Source organism: Lemur catta, chromosome 1, assembly GCF_020740605.2.
Source record: "Lemur catta isolate mLemCat1 chromosome 1, mLemCat1.pri, whole genome shotgun sequence".
NCBI lineage: Eukaryota > Metazoa > Chordata > Mammalia > Primates > Lemuridae > Lemur > Lemur catta.
Window position 1 is genome coordinate 175,798,241 of NC_059128.1, and position 18,952 is coordinate 175,817,192.

Below are 18,952 nucleotides of genomic sequence, written 5' to 3' on the forward strand. Positions count from 1 at the left end.
AGATATTGCCCATCTGGAGACCAAACTTTGAGAACCACTGCTCTGAGTCAAATGAACCATTGAATGAATTGAAATTCTTCTCTTACTCTTTTTTTTTTATTTCATGCATTTTATCTTTTTCTATATACCCTTTCAATAATTACTGGTACCCTTTAGCATACACATTAGGAAGACATCAAGAACTATATCTCCTTAGTCATTGCTGCTTTAGCTCTTCACATATTCTTTCTCCATCCTCTCAGTATGCCCCTTTGGCTGCATAGCTAGATTTCAACTGCGTCCCAGACTCTGTCATCCTGTTAATGATTCCTTTGAACTATTCTGAGTTTACCCAGACACTCTTCTGAAGGTCAAAATCTAATGTTTTCACTCTCGTGTCTTATACAAACTGGTGCATAAAATACCTGACCATGTCCTATTTCTTTCTCTTGACTATAACACATGGATTGGGATTGACCAATGAACAAGAGGGATTTTCTGGATACATCTACACCTTCTTTCCCAGGGTAAGAGTATTGAATTATTGATCTATCTCTTTACTTTCTTTTACTCTCCTGTGTTTTTGAACACAGGTGGATGTAGTCAAATAGTTGAACAGAAAAGCACATATAGGGAAATAAAATTAAGCAAACCTATTTCTCAGGGACAGTAATCTTGCTGACATCTGGGTTCTTTCTCTACATTATGCAGTATTCATGGAACACAAAATCTTCGGAACAGATAATAACAAAAGATTTAATAAATAATTCTGGTTGCTGTCATTTACTGAAAGTTTTAGTAAGTGTCAGGAGTAGATTAATGTTTTTCTGTGCATTCTCCCTTAAATCTCACAACTACTCTACAAGGCAAATATCACTATTTTTCATTGAGAGAAGCAAACCTTAGAAACTGAAGTAATTTGCTCAAAATCCCTCAGTAATTGGCAGTGCTGGCATTTGTGCTCAGATCTGTCTCATTTCAAAGTCTACCACGTTCTCAACTCCATGTGAAGGTCACCAGGATGCTTAAAAAATAGAATTACTTTGATGAAAGGGGAAAATAATTTTGCTGTGGTAAGCTAGCTGCAGCTAATGTTAAGTGATTTGGTAACTAATGATAATAAAAGTAATAATAAGTAAAATAACATTTACTGTGTGCTAAATCTATTCCAGGGTATGTCCTTTACGTGATTTTTCTCATTTAATCTTCTGAACAATGGTATGATATAGGTACCATTATTAACTCCATTTTACAGATGTGGCAAGTAAGATTCAGAAAGATTAAGTAAGTTAGTTGCCCAGGGTTCTATGCCCCCTTACTGTAATACCCAAGTGAGTCACAATGGCAAGCCATAGTCATTTCGAGGTGCTAAAACTAAATACTTAGACTTGGTAATTTACCAACAACAGAAATTTATTTCTGACAATGAAGGCTGGGAAGTCTGAGATCGAGGCTCTAGCGGAGTTGGTATCTGGGGGGGTGAGGGCTTGCTCTCTGCTTGAAGATGACTCCTTGTTGCTGTGTCCTCACGTAGTGAAAGAGGTGAAAGGGCAAAAGAGCCAATGCTATGTGCTCAAGTCCTATGGTAAGAACACTAATTCCATGAATGACGGCTCCATCCTCATGGCCTAATCACCTTCCAAAGGCCCAAACTCTTAATATCATCACCTTGGGGTTTAAGTTACAACATATGAATTTTGGAGGAACACTTACATTTAAATCGTGGCAAACTCCAAATCCATGTTGTGAGAAGGTAACAGGAGCACTAATCTATCACTAAGAAGAGTCCAGTTGTAGCCCTGGCTCTGGCATCAATCACATCAAAGCTTGCATTTTTATAGTGCTGTAGAGTTTTAATGGCTTTATGTGCATTTTAATTTAATCAGTTTACTTTCCGACTCTATCCAAGTTTCATGAACTTCTTTGGTTTGAGTTTCCTCATGTAAAATAAGTTGGTTAGATGATAGGTAAGATTTTTCAGGCTGCCAGCCCTATATTCTCTAATTATGCAAATTAGAGACAATCTCATAAATTTTGTCCACATTTCCAAATTTCTGTTTTCATTTCTATATGAGCAGAAGGTGAGAGACATTCTTTTCATTGTTTTATAATAAACTTTTACTCAATGCAAATCTACTGTAATGGTTTAATTAAGAAAATAAAACATGCTTATAAAAAAAGCAAATAGTAAGAATTCTAAAAGGTAAAAATCTTTTTTTACCCCTATTCTTCTTCTCATCTCACACCCAAAAGAAGTAACTCTTAAGTTTATATAGATTGTTTAAAATATATTCTCTGTAACAAAATCAACTTCCAAACTTTCTCTCCCATAGACATCCAGGGTTTGTTATATCTGAGTGGTAAATAAAACAGAAAAACGTTATGAAATAATGGTATGCATGCATTTCCTGTGGATGTCTGTGCCCATATTTGAAAGAAATAACAAAACAACAATAAAACCTAATCAAAACTAGTCACTGGGAACGTGTCGAATTTGTCAAAATTTGGCTTGGGTGTCTTTTAGCAGTTTACGGGTACCCTCAGAGTCTTCTGGGAGTAGGCTGTGGAAGCACCTGATAAGTCAGGTAGCCCAGCTCCACCCAGCGGGGCAGGTAAAGGCAGCAGTCCTGGTGGCCCAGAGCGCAGGCCTTGCACCTGGACCACCTGGATTTGAACCCCAGTGCTGCCTCTTACTACCTGTGTACTCTTGGGCCAGTTACCTCTTTTTGCCCCAGTCCTTCCATTTGTAAGGTTGTTATGGGCATTGAGTAAATTAATATTCAAGAATTTAAAAAAAAAAGAATTTCATACAGTGCCTAGAATTTAGTAAGCACTATATGAAGGTCTATTAAGTAAACAACGCCGAATTCCCTTCCATAATCATTTCTGGCAGACCATCTTGTTCACAGTTGTTCCTGAATGCCTAGCTCGGAGCTTGGCACATTTTAGTTTCTCAATTAACATTTTTTGAATGAATAGTGCTTGAATATTTCCAGAGTTAGGGATCAGAACCCCATGAATAAACTCATTTCATAGTTGGATAGTTCTAGATAATAGAAAATGTTTTCTTTTAGTAAGTCAAAAGCTGTCTGCCTTTTATTTCTACTCATTATTCCTAGTTCCAAATTCTTCAGCACCTCACTACTTCTCCAGCCCTCTGGATCGGTGGCAGTTCTTCATATATTTTGAGGATTGCTTTCATGTTCTTTTTCTTCTTAGAGCCAAACATTTCTCAAGAATTATCCTATGGTCTGTCATCTAGATACCCTATCATCTGGACTAACATTTTCTGTACAGAACTAACTTTTCTCTGGCCTTAGCCCACTCATACAATTTTCAAGCTACTTGGAACCCTCAATATGGCACACTGCCTGACTAGTGATTTTTTTTTTTAACCTTAATAAAGCTTTACCTGACCATGATCCATTGTTAAAGAATCATTTCTATGATTACATGATGAATTAATTCAAGTTATTTATGCTTCATCGGTTTTCCATTTGATATCCAGAAGTAGACTGAATCAACAACTACAAAAAATACATTACTTTAGGCTTTTGGTATATTTGTTTTTTGTATTCACTGTTTTGTAAATTGGTAAGCAAGACGCAGGGGTAAAAAGTTCTGGGCTTCAGAGTCAGGCAGACCTGAGTATTCATCCCAGCTGTGTTATCATGGACACTGTGCTATCCAAACTTCATAAAGCATTTAGAAGAATTACATACAATAATATATGTGAGATCAGTTGGTTCAGGTCTTCCTACATCATAGGGCACTTTTAGTTGTCTTGCCTCTAGTTCTTTGATTTCCACAGACCTTAGATCAGGCCCTCATTATTATTATTTTTTACACAGATAATTGTGTTTGCTTCCCTCCCTCCAATCTTTCCTTTCCATTTTGACCAGAATAATATTTCTAATGTACAGATTTTGTCATATCATTGGCCTTCTTAGAAACCTCTGGTGGCATCTATTGCTTAAGGGAGAAAGCCTTTCTTGCCTAACTAGATATATCACCCGATCTTCCTGGCTTCACATCTGGCCACTTTTCTCCTTATATTTTATCTCCCAGTCATATCAGACAGGCAAGACTGGCATATGACAGACATTTTCACATCTTTGGACCATTGTTCATATAGTCCTTTGAACCAGAATGCCTTCCCCTTTCTGTTTTACAATAACCCTTTATCTTACTAAATCCTTCTTCAGTGTTCAGTTCAAATGCAATCTTCTCAAGAAAGGCATCCCTCCTGGATCTCCCAGACAGAATTCATCATTTGCTTTTTTTGTATTTTCTTAATATATGCTTATACTTCTTTGGACATATAAATCATTATCTTTTAGCTATTTATTTATATGTAATTATAGTTGTAATCACATTTCATTTAGTACCTTATAGTTATAAAATATTTCCACTTGCATTTGATCTGCAAGTGGAATGAGTGCAATCATTTGTGGAATGATTATGAATCACAGAACTCCTATTTTTTGTATGAAAAAAATTGGAAACAAAAGAGTCTTTGTTGAATATGGTAGAACCTCGATAAATAATTTAGATGGCATTTCTTTAGACTTACCATGTGTGAAGCACTATTTTAAGTGCCTTATGAGTAATAAATAAATTCCTTACCAGAGTCCCATAAAATGGATACTACTAGTATATTTCATTGATTTTAAGATGTATCTTGTTCCATATAACTATTGCTATATAACAAAACTCCCCCAAGTTTAATACTTCTGTTTTTGTTTTTTTTCCTTTTTTTTGAGACAGTCTTGCTCTGTTGCCCAGACTAGAGTGCCATGGCATCAGCCTAGCTCACAGCAACCTCAAACTCTTGGCCTCAAGCAATCCTTCTACCTCAGCCTCCAGAGTAGCTGAGACTACAAGCATGCACCACCATGCTGGGCTAATTTTTTCTATATAGTTTTAGTTGTCTGGCTAATTTCTTTCTATTTTTAGTAGAGACGGGATCTTGCTCTTGCTTAGACTGGTCTCAAACTCCTGACCTCGAGTGATTCTCCCCGCTTGGCCTCCCAGAGTGCTAGGATTACAGGTGTGAGCCACCACGCGTGGCCTCCCCCAAGTTTAGTAGCCTAAAACAATAAACATTTACTCTTGGTCATGAGACTAGTTCGGGGTAAGATCAGGTGATCATAGATGACCTTGATCAAATTATATATTTGCAGTCAGCTGGCTCGTAGGCTGGGGGCTAGGTGATCGAGAAAGCCTCTGATTAGGATGAATTGGCTCTATGCTACATGATCTCTCATCTTTCCAGCAGGCTAGCTGGGGATTATCTTCCTGGAGGTGGCAGAGTTATAAGAGACCAAGTGGAAATGTGAAAGTCCTCGTAAGCCTAGTTTGGGAGTGGGCACATCGTCAAGTCTGTCACATTGTATTGTCCCGAACAAGACATGAGGCGAGCAGAGATTCAAGTATTGGAGAAGTAGAATTTTTGATGTGAGGAACTGCAAATCATGTTGCAAAGTATGTGGATTCAGCAAATGGAAAAATTGGGGCCATGTTTGCAATTAATCCACCCCATACCTTTTTTTCCCTCCCATTGTAACATCTCTGAAATTGGTGTTATATTCAATGCTGTCTTAGAGCAGCTTCAGCCTGTATTTTCATCAAATTCTTCCAGACACAATTTGTGTTTTTTTTTCTGCAGGTCACCTGGAGCATGACCAACCTTAATTCTCTTTTGAGGTTTTGCAGACCACACTGGTAGTGTAAATTTAGCCTGCCTAACTGCATGGCTACTGGCTATTGTTCATATTGTCAAGGGACATATATTTCCCCCCTCTCCACTCTGTGCCAAAGTGGAAGCATATAAGTTTTCTGGTACCTTTTTCTGTAGTTCAGGTCTTTTTCTCATTTTCTTCACATTGAGGTCATAGCACTTTGGTATAACTACTTTACAGTGTTTGCTTTTTAACTCTCTGCTTTTGGTGATTTTTCTTCTGTAGTGGTACATAAAATGGTGGTGTGTCTTACAATCAAAGGAATCTTAGGTAAAATATAGTATAGATCTACGTTAAAGATGAGAAATTTGAGCCATGGTGAGTTGAATTAAATTTGCAGAAGCCTAACAGAGCTGTTAAGTAGTAGAAGAAGGACGTAAGTCCAAATTGTAACCACTGCCATTATTGAATTTGTGAAACTAAATGTTTAATATTAAAAATTGCACTAACTTAGAAATGTCCTTATATTGTGCGTTTTATCATCAGTTGTTTGGACAATCTCTTTCTGACAGTAGATGGGAGTTACATTAGAAATAATTTTACATGTAGTGTGTGTATATAGAGTCAAAAATAAAGAATAGGCTTCATCTTCCAGGAAATACACATTATTAGTGATCTAATTTAATAAGGTTAATAAATATATGTTTCAAAATGTGTGGTAAGGGCATTGAGAGAGTTTCTAGCAGTTTGGTTTTTTTTTTTTAACATTTATACCATCACCCCGTTATAATTAGCTCTGTCTCCAACCTTATATTAATGCTGAATTCCTCAATAGGCCCATCACTTTATCTTTTACCTAATAGCTATATCTACCTGCAAAATTATTCACTGTTAACAACAGAGGCCACATAATTATTTCACCCACCCAAACTCTTTAATTCAAATAATTCATATACTACGGGCAATCAATAAATATTAATTAAAAGATAATAAATAAAATCCTCAATAACAAGAACATTTTAATTGAGCTTTGAAAATCTAAGATGTTAAAATTCTAATATTTGATTTTTAAATTTTGCAAAGAAAGAATTACTTTGTTGCCCTAAGCTAGTTATTTTTTTTATCTAGCTTTATAGTTTAAGAATATTAAACTTTTTTTTAAATTCCATACAAGTTGAGATAAGCTCTGAAATATTTGCCAATAAAGAGCCACAAGTTTTCCTCAAGCTGTAAAGCAGCAGTGGGATATTAAATATTTAAAAACCCCACAAAGTTTTTTGTCTGAGCTGCCAACCCTTTCTAAAGAAATGTATTAAAAGAATTCCCTCCAGTCTCCATAAGATCCCCACATTTCGTGAATAAAGGTAATACCTTTTCCTCTATGCTGTAAATAAATCTAAAATTTCTTCTTACTGAAAACTCCTAAAAGTAAACTTACAATGTTTTTTTGTTTCTCATCAAGCTATAAGGAGGCCCTCAAATAGATTTTCTCCACCTACAAATAACCAGGCGGTAGTTACTGGAAAGTGCCATATGTTTCTCAGTCTGGCACCTTAGTAAGTGGGTTTTTAGTTTTCTTCTAGTTGGAGATGTGCCATGTCAGACTGTAATACTAATAAATAAGACAAATAGTTAAGTATCTTTTTAATTTCTTAAGTAGATTTTTGGGCATATTTAACTCAACAGATTTGTGAGTTGACATATGTAATATCCATATTTCATTTTGGGTAAATAAAACAATGATTTACTAATGAATAAACATTCTTCAATTATTTTTTGACACTAAGAATCTCTCTGAAATGCCATATTTTACCAATTTTGGCCTCACTTTTTTTCTGCTAGCCTTTTACATGGTAGTTCTTTTTTCTTGCTTTTTGCACTGCGTTATGTTAACTCAGAGAGACATTTCATTTACTTTCAAAGTGTGACTAAAATGTTAAATATTAGGCTGCTATTTTTGATAATCATTTACTGGCTAGAGTAATATGTAAATATTTCTCTTTCAGAGTCAGCTTTTCAGGCAACTTCTGTTGCCCTTAAAGTTTCATTTTTGGGTCTAAATTCATTTATTATCAGCATAAATCCCTGAAAATTATTTCTGCTCAACATATTGTTGGTGGGCATAGTAACATTAAGAATAAGAATAGTAACTAATATTTTACTTAATAATGTTTTAAATGTTTTATTTGCTTCAAAAGTAATACAAGTAAACCAAAAAAAAAAAAAAAGCAAGAAAAAGAAAAAGCACAATGCTTTTTAGTTTCAAGAACTAAATGAAAAGACTACTTAATACACACATACCCAAAATTTTGCACAGAGTAGGTTTGTTGTGCTGATTTGGAATTTACAAAACTATCATAGGATAGAGCATTTCTGAAAACTTTTTTGTTACTTCTTACCCTATTCAGAAGTGGAATGAAAGTCAGCCTGTGTGGTGGTCTCGACTGATGACTACCATCAATTCTTTCTGTCCCTGTACATGCATGCCACTCCTCCTCACAAGTGTAGAGCTTAATTCTTCTCCCTGTAATTCTGGACTGTCTCTGTCGCTGCTCTAATTAATAGAATGTGGAGGAAGTGGCATTCTAGAGGCCTTAAGAGGACTGATGTCTTCGTATTTCTTCCTTCTGGATGTTCCTTTTAGAATCTGCTGCCATGCTGTGAGGAATCCCTAGTAGCTGTATGGGTAGGTCCCCATGGAAGAGAACTGAGAGCTCCTGCTGACAGCTCCAACTGAGTTCCCAGCAGGTGGCCAGGATCAATTTCCATCTGTATGATTGAGGCCATTTGGACCTTACAGCCATTTCAGCAACCCAACCTGCACTGTAAGACGCACAAACCATCCCCCCGCTCCCCCCACCGTCAACCCAAATATATGGGCATTTGTGTTAGCATGTGACTCTGAGCAAGGGGAAAGATAGGACTAGGTCAGAAAATCAGAGTGAGATCTGAGGGATCAGGGAAACCAGGGCACAAGGAAGTGTGCAAGGAAAGCTCAGTATTCTAAACTTTGCACTGGTTTAGTTTCTCATTGTGAACTAAAAATAAGCTCCTAAACCCTCTGCTAACTGAATGGATCCCTCTCAGCCAAGAGACCCGATAAACACCTTAAAACTGAGTTCCCAGAGATGATGGGATGGGAAAGGTAAAGTACAATTACATGTGTATGATTTCCCTTCGTAAATATTCATGACTCCTCCTACAGCTTGTTAATTATGTGTATTTGACCACCCTGCTCAGTATAAAATCCTGTTGCCTTTGTCTCTTCTTTGAAGCACATGTGCCTGGCTTCTGGGATTCTGCTTCCCAACCTGTTGGAAGCAGCAAGATGCCCAGCAGGTTGCTACCCTTTTTCCAAAGTATAAACCTAATTAATTGCTTTTTTTGTTAACAAATAGCGGCCACTAAGGGACCAAAGGAGATCTACAGTTTTTTATTTATTTATTTATTTTGGTTTATTTTGTTTTATTTTTTTATTTCAGCATATTATGGGGGTGCAAAAGTTTAGGTTACGTATATTGCCCTTGCCCCCCTCCAGCTCAGAGTTTCAAGCGAGTCCATCCCCTAGACAGTGCGCATGGCACTCATTATGTACGTATACACCCATCTCCTCCCCCCCACATCTGCCCTTCACCAGATTAATGTTATTCCTAAATGCGCTCTTAGGATCTGCAGTTTTCCTCCCCCGTATGATCTGAGGTCAATCGCACCGACATCTGCACTAGCCCATTGATAACTCAGTTGTTCCCTGATCTCACTGGGAGGAACTTGGGTAAGCTCCCCTGGATCCAAGATCTTTCACTTTTAGGATGAAGATCTCAGAGACTTCATGTCTCTCCACCCCTACCCTTCATTTCTCCCCAGTTCCACTTTTTTCCATTTGGGACCCCAGAGGGAATGTCTTATTGGCTCTGGGTTTTGGGATCCCAGGGGGCTAACCCAGTTTCCCTGGTTCCCTTCATTCCGGACCCTGGAGGGAATGTTTTTGTAGGTCTTGGGTTTGGGGGGCACCTACTCAAACTCAGCTGGTCCACAAGATGATGACACTTGTTTTTCAGCACTCAGAATGGATGCCTTCTTTCTTGTAGGTAAGTGCAGTTATAAAAATCTTAGTTCTAAGGAAATGGTTTCTGATCCACTGACATCAGAGAAACCAGTAACTAACATGCTTAAAAACTATAAAAAAATTCTTCTAAACGTTTGAAATCTAACCTAAAATGATTAAAACTTTGCTGGCCACAATAAAATGTTAGTAGACCTCTAGTTTATCTGTGTACTCACTTGAAAGAAAGAGGCTATCAAACCTTCCAAAACAGTGGAGATAATGCTATAATTGGTGTTTTAAGTTTTCCAAGTAGGGTCAAAAGTCTGTCATAGCCTCCCTTAATGATTTAGAGTTAAAAGAGACTCCAAAAAAAATGGTGCATGCAAAATATTTAGAGTGGACTCTTTGCTTCTTTCTTACCTTTCCTTCCATCTCTGCTTCTAAACAATCGTGTTTTTTTTTTCCCAACTAGTTTTTGAAAAAATTGTTCCAAATGTTGATCTTTGTTTTTTTCGTCTGTTTAAAAACTCCCCTAAGATACCATCTCCTAGAACGGGACATAGTTACCTAACTAAGCTGATTTATTCACAGAACTAAAAAAAATTGACTAAAGAAGGTATGGGACGATATGTTAAATTTGGCTTTTTTTTTTCTTCATTATCCCAATTTTTTTCTCTCTCATTCTTTTGTCTATCTTTAACAACCTCTAACCCAAATTTCTCCAAAACTATCAGTTTGGCTTTTAATATGTAAAATTTTTAGCTTCAAAATAGACTAAAGAGATTGGAAATGTTTTATTACAAGGTATAATTTTTTAACATATTTTAAAATGACTGCTGCAAACCTGTCTTTCAAAGAGAAAAAAACTTGAGTCTCCATCTTTAAAGGTCTGAAGAGAAACATTTGCCATCTATCTCTCTCTGAGGGCTGTTACCCTAGGGCTTCACTTGTCTAACAATACCGTTATCTTGCTAACTAATCAAGACTTTACCTTTCTCTCTTTCTCCCAAAACCTGTTTTTCAGGTTTTCAAGCCATAAACAACTTTTGATTTCTTGTATTCACAGGCTCTGCCCTTCTAACCATTGTGGGTACCACATGGCTACTTAACATTCATTGGTTGTCAGCAGGTGGGTGGGGGGAGGAGGGATGGGTATATTCACATCAAAGGGGTGCAGTGCACATCCTCTGGGGGATAGATATGCTTGAAGCTCTGACTCAGGTGGGGCAAAGGCAATTATGTAACCTAAACATTTGTACCCCTGTGATATGCTGAAATAAAAAAAAAAAAAGATACCTCTAAAAAAAAAAAAAAAACCTAAAGGTGACTGAAGACGACTTTGGAGATTATCTGTGTTATAATTTCAAAATTCTTTTCAGTAATTTAAAATCTTAAAGTCATATTATGTTGAGTTGACAATGATCATAAAATATCTAAGTTTTTTATAAGTAAGTTATAATACTAAAACATTAATTGTTGGACATAGGTTTTGAAACTGCCCTTTATAAAATTAATAAAGGGCCACAACCTGGGAACTGTGGTAGGGAAATATAAATATAACCAGCCATTGTTCCCTAACTTGTTTTCTTGTAATTGCTCACTACTCGGGAGTCATACAGCTGATGGTCATAAAGATTCTGAGCTTTCTTCATTGCTCCCATAGATAACATCCCCCTTGTGAAACCTAAGGCTAGTATTTGCGATGTCTTCCAGGCCCTGCATTCCGATGGAATGGCTGACCCACCCAGACCAGTGGCCCATACCATGAAACTGACTCAGCTGGTATTTTGACCCCCACCCAAGAACAGACTCAGCAAAAATACAATTTCTACACCCCTATAGTTCCACCCTGAACCCAGTCAATTAGCAGACCCAATTGCCTAGACTTTTGCCTACGAAACTATCTTTAAAAACCCTTTCTCCCCAATTTTGGGGAGAAAAATTTGAGCAATTACGCGCATCTCCTTGCCTGGTGTCTTGCAAAATAAAACTTTTTCTCTGCTATAACCCCTGCTGTCTCAGTGTATTGGCTTCCCGAGCAATGAACTGAGTTGGGCTCTAAGGATTTGAGTTTTTATACTTTGACATCCTATTTTTATATGACATAAAAAAACTAAAGATACTTAGATATGCTAACAAAAATTGGGAACTGATAACAGCTCAAAGTTACTTTAACTTCCTAGATTTTTCATCAAAAATAAGAGTTATAAAGAGTTAACATTATAATTATTATACATAATTAAAGCTACTAGATATAAAACAAAAAATTCTACATCTAAAATATTAATTAGATATAGGTTTACTCAGAAAAAAAAAAATAAAATCTTTGCTTTTTAAAATCTTTTAAATTGTGTTTTAAAACTTTGATATTTGACAAACTATCCAAAATATAAATTTTTAAATTGTCTTTTTGACCTCAAACTAGATTTTTAAATATTAAGGCCACTGAAAATTTAAGAGAAACATGTTTGACTTATTTGGTATGTTAAAAGTATCCATTCAGCATTGTCAAATATGAAATGGTGTTTAACTTTCTTTGGATTATATTTATATAAACATATTATAAAATATGTTCCAAAATTGTTTGAGATTCCTAAAATTCTGATATGCTTTAATATATGTTATCACTAATAATTATGGTTATTATATAAAATTGTTTTCTTTTTTTTTTTGAGACAGAGTCTCACCTTGTTGCCGGGGCTAGAGTGAGTGCTGTGGCCTCAGCTTAGCTCACAGCAACCTCAAACTCCTGGGCTTAAGCGATCCTACTGCCTCAGCCTCCCGAGTAGCTGAGACTACAGGCATGCGCCACCATGCCCGGCTAATTTTTTCCATATATATTTTTAGTTGTCCAGATAATTTCTTTCTATTTTCAGTAGAGACAGGGTCTTGCTCTTGCTCAGGCTGGTCTCGAGCTCCTGACCTCCAGCGATCCACCCGCCTCAGCCTCCCAGAGTGCTAGGATTACAGGTGTGAGCCACCGCGCCCGGCCTATAAAATTGTTACATGCCACAAAAATAACCAAATTTTCTTTGTCAATTGTCTTTTTAACCATGGCTATTCTGAGACTTTTTGTCACCCACAAACAATTATTATTTTACTTTAATTCTTCTCAAAAAGGGGTTTTCTATTAACTTTAGAGATCAGATGGTTTAGACTGAATCCTGAAATCTTTCTGGCTATAAGTCTCCAAATAATATTTTTAACCTGTTCTTCCATTGTTCTGACTTAGATTCAATGAAACAGCTCACCACCTTTTTTTCCTGAGGGTTTAGAAGTACACCTGATGACATATAAACTCCAAAATAAACTGTTCCAAATATTAACATTTGTTTTTCTAACTGAAAGCTACTTACATTTTAACTGAAGATTCTTTGAGTTAACATCTAGATACCTCAACTAGATTCCCTCCAGACTCTAAACAGACTGGCTTACTTTAATAAAAAAGTTAATGCTTTCATAAGGATTGCTAATCTAACCTCAAACAAAACAAGAATTAATTACATGGGACTAAATTAATTTTTTTGACCATTTGTTTAAAACATTGCTAATTCTTTTATATTTTGTCTTCCAGAAGTCAAGGAAACTTTTTTCCTTCTTTTTAACTATTTATAGCTTACAACAAATTGGTAAAGCATATTTTGTAAACAATTTGAAACATTTATTTTCCTTTCTACTTGATTTCTCCAGAATTTAGAAATTATTCATAAGTATTCTTATTTTAGGTCAATATAGTTATCTGCATAAGTTCAATAAGAATTTGTTTTTCTTTTATAATAAGATAAAATTAGAGATACTGGTTATTTTACCAATGCTTGGACTGGAATGCTGTATTTTCAGATATGCCCAGACTGTCTGAGGAATGAGATTGATGTTACAAGGCCAAAACAAACGCTCTGGAAAAAAACACACTGACCTGATACCTCATTTGTGACATTTCCTGATCTGTGGTAAGTAAAGAATATCACTTTCTAATAGGTCCAGAAATCTCAACTTACTTTGGGACCTTGAAAAGGAGGAATTTCCCGATTCATACAGGTATCTACAGGCAGTTAAATCCTTGGCTTGGCTCAAGAGACCTTTAAGTAACCTGAAATTCCTTAAAAAAAAAAAAAAAGTTTCCATCAAAGCCAGTTTTTAAAAAGAATGCCTGTGGCCAATGACTATTCTTAACAGTGTTTTATGCAAATAATCAAATCAAGGGTAGCAAGACTAAAATTTATTTTTCAAATAAGTTGGCCCTACTATGGTTTGTCTTTAATAAAAATGAGAAATTAGAGAGAGAAAATTATGTCTCAGAAAAAAATAAAAGGCCCACTATTACATCATAGCCTTGACCTTTTGTTTTTAAGTTTTTATTATTTGTCCAAAGTTTGGACTAAATCCTGGTTCTTTTTTTTTTTTTTTAATTTCAGCATATGACAGGGGTACAAATGTTTAGGTTACATATATTGCCTTTGCCCCACCCCAGTCAGAGCTTCAAGCTTGTCCATCCCCCAAATGGTGTGCACCACACCCATTAAGTGTGAATATACCTACCACCTCCTCCCCCTCCCAACTGCCCGACACCTGATGAATGTTACTACTATGTGTGCACTTAAGTGTTGATCAGTTAATACCAATTTGATGGTGAGTACATGTGGTGCTTGTTTTTCCATTCTTAGTATACTTCACTTAGTAGAATGGACTCCAGGCTCTATCCAGGATAATACAAGAAGTGTTAGTTCATCATTGTTTTTTGTGGCTGAGTAGAACTCCATGGCATACATATGCCACATTTTATTAATCCACTCATGTATTGATGGGCACTTGGGTTGTTTCCACTTCTCTGCAATTGTGAATTGTGCTGCTATAAACATTTAAGTGTAAATGTCCTTTTTATAGAATGTCTTTTTTTCCTTTGGGTAGATGCCCAGTAATGGGATTGCTGGATCAAATGGTAGTTCTACTTGTAGCTCTTTGAGGTATCTCCATGTTACTTTCCACAGAGGTTGTACCAGTTTACAGTCCTACCAGCAGTGTATGAGTGTTCCTATATCTCCACAACCACGCCAGCATTTATTGTTTTGGGACTTTTTGATAAAGGCCATTCTCACTGGGGATAAGTGATATCTCATTGTGGTTTTGATTTGCATTTCCCTGATGATTAGAAGTGTTGAGCATTTTTTGATATGTTTGTTGGCCATTAGTCTATCTTCTTTGGAAAGTTTCTGTTCATGTCCTTTGCCCACTTTTTGATAAGATTGTTTGATTTTTTTCTTGCTGATGTTCCTGAGTTCTATATAGATTCTAGTTATCAGCCCTTTATCAGATGTGTAGCATGCGAATATTTTCTCCATTTCTGTAAGTTATCTGTTTGGTCTCATGATAGTTTCCTTGGCTGGGCAGAAGCTTTTTAATTTTATCAGGTCCCCTTTATTTATTTTGTTCTTGCTGTTATTGCCTTTGGGGTCTTTTTCATAAATTCTTTGCCTAGGTCAATGTCTATAAAAGTTTTTTCAACATTTTCTTCTAGAATTCTTACAGTTTCATGCCTTAGGTTTAAGTCTGTTATCCATCGTGAGTTGATTTTGGTGAAAGGTGAAAGGTGCAGATCCTGTTTGACTACAAAAATCAGTTATAATTTTCTTCATGACATTTTTATTTGACTCCCTAATGGAATAGTTTCCATTTTCCGTTTTGACACCCAAATTGTTATTCTTTAATTGTCAAATTATTAATGTTATTTATCATTTTACTTCTGGGATATCAGAGACATAATATCCTGAAGACTGAGATGATTCAGTGATGTCTATAAATCTTCCTCATCAAAAATCACACTGGGCTTGGTTTGTTTTCTCCTGTCAATGCCCCGTTGCTACAGACAGACCTTCCTCCCTCTAGGCCCGGGCACTATCTGGAAGAGGGAGGCATGTGAGATTGTAAGGGCCAGTTTAAGGGGTAGAATACTGTTAACATAATGCTTATGTTTATATAACTAATTGCTACAAGTCTATGACTAAAATCTACACTGCAGATAAGTTAATTTTGTAACCATGCTTTTGGCTTTTGGTTTTCAACTGTATTGCTTAAAAGGTTTTAAGGGGTTAACTAGTGCCTGTCTACCTCAACTCCCATCTGGCTTAAAATGTGTAATTGGCTGTAAGCTTTTATGACTCTAAACCTCTCTTGGGCCATAGGGTCCTGCTGAGGGTCTAGATGGATCTAGAACAAACAGTCACTCCATCCTGTCAATGATAGAACAAAATAGTTTGGCCATTGCTACTGCCTCTGGCATATCTTGACCAAAAACAGAGTCTGTGAACTAAAAATAAAATACTAAACCCTCTGCTAACTTAATGGACCCCTATTGGCCAAGGAGACCCCAGAAACACCTTAAAACTGAGTTCCCAGCCATAATGAGATGAGAGAGATAAAGCACAATTACATTCATATGATTTCCCTTCATAAATAATCATGACTCCTAAAGCATGTTAAATACATATATTTGACCACCCGCTCAGGATAAAATCCTGTTGCCTTTTGTCTCTTCTTTGAAACATGTGCACCTGGCTTCTGGCCAGAGCTTGGCTTCCCAACCTGTTGGAATGGGTGCCCAGAAGGTTGCTACCCTTTATGAGAAATAAAGCTCTCTTTTCTCCAAAGTATAAACCAAATTAATAATTTTTTTATTTTATTTTATTTTTTTAGTTAACATCATGGTGAATCTAAGGTCATTTTGACATGATTCTATGAGTGATGTCCCTCCCAATACCTCAGGATCAAAGAGAAAGAAGGACTAGTTAATTACCTAAAAAGTCTGTTTTACTTTTAACCAATCAACATGCAGAGAAGCTCTTCTTAATCTCATAACAAATATGTAGTAGCCAAAGTACACCTGGGGTGGGTTAAGGGTCCGCGGTCTCTTTCATCCCATTCAATTTGTGCCACTGATTTCTCAAAGAGCACTGATCTTGTTCCCTTTCCTTGTGTTCTTCCCCTGCCCCTGCAATGCTCCTGATCCTCTCATTTGGACAAGATAGTATGAAGAAACCTCCCCTTAGGAGTATAACCTTAAAGTCTGCTATCACTAAGACAATCCTACATTTCACTGCTGGCTTTTATGCCAGATCTGCTAGAGTGGTTATGCTGGCATTGTCCCAGTCCCTTTTTACCGTTCTCAATTGCTCCACAGCAGGCTTCTTTATTTTTCTTTGCATTGTGTATTCTGTATCCTAGGCAACCTCTTCTTGCCCCTAACCAAATAACCTGTAGCATAAAGACAGACTCAGATACCAAATCAGTATGCCTTTTGGTTGATTTTTACTAGAATATTTTTAGGCTTTTAACTTTTCTGATGAAATTAGTCTACTAATATAGGTAGGAATCTTTTTGCCCTCCCAGAAAGGAAAAATGCTTTTGTTTCTGTTACTGAGATACCAACAGGGCTTTTTAAAATTACTTCTGATGTTGTGCAGAATGATTAATCTTATTGACATAGAGATTTTTCTGGATTAATGAAGCTTTTTCTTTGTTAAAATCTCACCACAAATTTTCAGGATGCCAAAGCATCTGAAAGAGAATTTTCAAGGGCAGGAGATTGGGTATTAAGGTACTCTCTCCATGTCATGGTAACACCTCTCCTTGCCCGCTCATGTGAGTGGGGGCTACCGCCTTCTGTCTGTATCCCTGACTCCATGATCTCTCCTGACTTCCCCCTGGTCTGGTTTCTCAACTCAGTGGCAGTATGAGGTTGTTCATTTAGTTCTTTAGCTCACTGTTGCTACTGGCTACTTTACACTTTAAATAAGTGGTCTGGTGAAGTGAGTATACTTGCCCCTGAGCTATTAACTGTAAGAAATAACTTTTAAGAATTTTGAAGTTGATTAGAATACCCATAGAAGCATGACTTAAGAAAATGTACAAAACAAAAAACTAAAATAAAGATATTATAGCAGGAAGGAAATACTTTTCTGTACTAAAACCAACATGAAGTCAGAGTTCAAAAACCACTGAAGTCCATTAAGTCATCATGAAGCAGTTCATGCATTATTGGTATGAGGCAAAAATTAAGACAGGTAATGGCAGGTACTAAAGCCAGCACAGCACCACCAGAATCAATTTTAATTGTATGAAAGGTTTTATATATTGAATCTAATGGTCAGTCAATCTATTTGAAAAATTTAAATATATTATGAAATTATGCATTCTGAAATAAGTAATTATGATCTTTTTAGTTAGTCAATTATAGTGATTTTTTTGATGGGGTATTCAGAAATGTAGGTGTCATGTAAAAGTAATTGCTTGTAAATGCACAGGAACTGTGGAGTATTAGTCTTTTTCTAAGGAACAAAAGGAATAACAACTATCTTTCAAACATTCGTGAATAAAAACAAAGCTGGCAGATAAAATTTGGGGGCAGTTCAAACAGAATAAATCAATTTCTTGGTTAATTTGATAAAATGCCCAGCTCTCAAGCATAGAGAGAAGATTATTTGAAGAACTGAGACCCTTGGATATATAGAGGTCATTTCTGTATTAAAGAGGACAATACATTATTTGCCACTCTTTCTACACGTTTGTGATGAGTTGCTTGAAAATTAATGATAGTCTTCAGAAATAATTGCTGTCAGTCCCTGTGGATTTTACCAATGTAGATTTGTATCATACCACATTCATGACTAGTAGGATTTTAAAAATGTATAAGCAGGGTAAAAAAAGGTGATAGCAGATGTTTTACCTCTGTATTAACATGCACCAATGAAATAAAAGGCTTTTTATTCCGAAAAAGAGACGTGATGAAGGGTAATATGAAAAACAATCTATTAAAAATCCATATGATCTTAGTTGCAGGGAATGTTAAATATCAGAAACCTCTAATTTTTTCACATAATGCCATGAATTGATTTTCTCTATTATTTTCTCTTAAATACTTTAAAATGCTGAAGTATCTTCTAAATCCTCAAATCAGGATTCAGAGATTAGCATTGTCTGTTTAAATCCTAATTATTTGGTCAAAGATAGTATATATGTTACATCCAGGTTAGCTAAATAATTTAGTGACTAAAATATTTTATTCCTTAAGCATGCAGATAATGAGTGATGGTATTCACAATGACCATGTGTAAATATGGATTTTCTTCTTAATATCAGACTGCATATTGAAATCAAGTGGGTAGAGAAAGTCAAAGATATCTTGGAAACCTTGCGTGTACGTATTAGGATTTTCCAGAGAAAAAGAACCAATAGGATATATATTGAAAGAGTT

At 36.1% G+C, this 18,952-nt stretch overlaps 1 long non-coding RNA gene across 2 annotated transcripts in view; it reads left to right on the plus strand.

The window, feature by feature from the left end:
• The first annotated feature begins 384 nt into the window (after nt 1-384).
• The window catches only part of LOC123641367, a 111,578-nt gene continuing 93,010 nt past the window's right edge, over nt 385-18,952 (plus strand). For both annotated transcript variants that reach the window (XR_006736278.1, XR_006736279.1), the window contains exons 1-2: nt 385-506; nt 13,546-13,655. This is a non-coding gene — a long non-coding RNA (uncharacterized LOC123641367). The remainder of the gene's footprint in view (nt 507-13,545; nt 13,656-18,952) is intronic.